General features: G+C 39.7%; 1 pseudogene; it reads left to right on the top strand.

Annotated features, from left to right (window-relative positions):
• Window positions 1-1858: 1858 nt before the first annotated feature.
• On the top strand, window positions 1859-1976 carry LOC134912114 (5S ribosomal RNA; annotated as a pseudogene).
• Window positions 1977-2405: the final 429 nt, after the last annotated feature.

Below are 2405 nucleotides of genomic sequence, written 5' to 3'. Positions count from 1 at the left end.
TCCTGCCAGTCGAGAACCAGGTGGTTGAACACTGTAAATGGTTGTACGGAGAGCGTTCTTATCGTGTAGTTATGTCTCTTTAGCTGTTCTTTCTCTCTAGGACAGTGTTGAAGGACTGTCCTAGAGAGAAAGAACAGCTAAAGAGACATAACTACACGATAAGAGCGCTCTCCATACAACCATTTACAATATATATATATATATATATATATATATATATAAACAATTTTATATATATATATATATATATATATATGTGTATATATATATATGTATATATATTACATATATATATATATGTATATATATATATATATAGCAAGTAATGGTTCTCTGGGACGGATTGCGGCTCCTCTCCTCTATGTATAAAGAACCAGGCGGCACTCCACGGGTTTAAACAAGTAAAAAATGTATTCAAAGTGAATCAAGAAATAACAAGCATAGTGCACACCAATGTTTCAACGCCTCCTGGGCGTTTTTGTCAAGGTGCTACGCTGTGTGGTGAGAAACAAAACAAAAACCAACTAACATTACAGTTGTATTACCTTACCTTTTAAAGGTGTGTGTGTAAGACTGCCTCCCCTCCATGCCGGCATCCTCCTGGGGCCGGGAGCCGCGTCTCGCAGCACTTCTGGTTGGACGCAGCGGGCGTGATGACGTTCATCGCTGCATCCTCTCTGATTGGCCTGCGCGCGGCTACTCTCCGTCGCCAGGGGTACCGTCACTATGGAAACAGGGAAACAGGAAATGTTACAATGCCGTGATTATAATCTGGAGCAACCTAGCTCCGTGATCAGTCATCTAATCCAGTGACTAACTTAACAGTGCTACTGAGTATTACCACCACCGGTTAAAAACAACTTGGGAACGTACCATAGCACCCCTCATGTGTTTTAAATAGGATTTACTTTCTAACTAACTAAATCTCGGTGCAGGGATATATATACACAGACTGCCCAATACCTCCTGAATAAATGCTAAGCACATGCAGTATACTGTGTCCACAGCTACTACCAACCTATATGAACTGACAAAAAGATTTATATACAGTGTATGGAAAAAAAATATATATATAACTATACTGTGGAGTGTTGCTGAGTAAGACTGATCTATTACAACTATACATTACTAATAGAACTCTAATCCCCTATCCCTTTCATAAGTAAACATTCCACTGAATTTGCTCATTCAGTCCATTGGGGGTCAGAGTGTCCAATTCATGAATCCACTTGGTTTCCTTTTGTGACAAGATCTTCGCTCTTTCCCCCCCTCTACTCATTTTCTATATACATAGAGGAGAGGAGCCGCAATCCGTCCCAGAGAACCATTACTTGCTATACTATGGAAGGAGAGCACCCCGGTGGTCGTTAAAGGGACAGTGAGTGCCATTATATACGCATGGATATATATATATATTATGGTAATTTTAAGAGAAGTGCCGAGTGAATGATAGTGTGACACTGCTGTGAAGAAATTTGAGCAAACTCAAATTTCTTCACAGCAGTGTCACACTATCATCCACTCGGCACTCCTCTTAAAATTTGGGGAGTCTCCATATACACCTCAGATCAGATTAAATTAGCCCCCAGCCAATTTTGGTTCCACATTGACCTCCAATAACCACAGGTGCTATTTATTCACCCAAGGTCAATAATAGGGAAGAGGTCCAACCTCATCCTATCTTTTTGAAGTTTAGCCCAGGGGGCCGGTGAACCACCAGATTTTGGAAACCATCAGCGAATATCAGGTACCGCCAGTATCTCGATTCAGGAGCATCCAGTAATCTCACCAAAAAACTTTGGGATTTCTCACAGAGCCTTAATAAATGGTTCCAGGTGCCACCAGGTGGGATATACCTACCTGCGGTCAAACCACACTGAGTATGCCCAACCTCGTCTGATCTTGGAAGCCAAGCACTGTGGGCCAGGTCAGTACCTGGGTGGGAGACCACCAGAGAATACCTGGTACTGCAGGTTTATATATCCAAATCCAGGACATAGGACCTAGAACCAAAGTATTATTTTCCATTCAAATTTTGGAATTTCACATACTATCAACTATCAGGGTGGAGCCCGGTATATATTAGATTGAATAATACCATTTCCTTCCGGGATTTTTCTATTTCTATTATAGTTATAATTTATTTTGTTACAAATTCGGAAGAAGACATTATTTTCTCTAACATCCGAGACACATACATAATTTCGCCCAAAGAGCCATCATGTCAAACTTGTATTACCAAATCTGATGTCTATTTGGACAGACAAACTTTATGATAATTGTTGCTAATATTATTATTAATATTTTTCTTTTGCCTTATAGCCATTTTTTTAAGAGGGTTACTAATAAAAGTTATATTTTAAGAATTACAAGACCACATAATTTTCAATAAAAGTGTGCCCCAG

This window comes from Pseudophryne corroboree, chromosome 4 (genome assembly GCF_028390025.1).
Source record: "Pseudophryne corroboree isolate aPseCor3 chromosome 4, aPseCor3.hap2, whole genome shotgun sequence".
In the NCBI taxonomy this organism is placed as follows: Eukaryota; Metazoa; Chordata; class Amphibia; order Anura; family Myobatrachidae; genus Pseudophryne; species Pseudophryne corroboree.
Note: the sequence above shows the minus strand (reverse complement) of the source record. Positions and strands in the feature narration are given on the sequence as shown.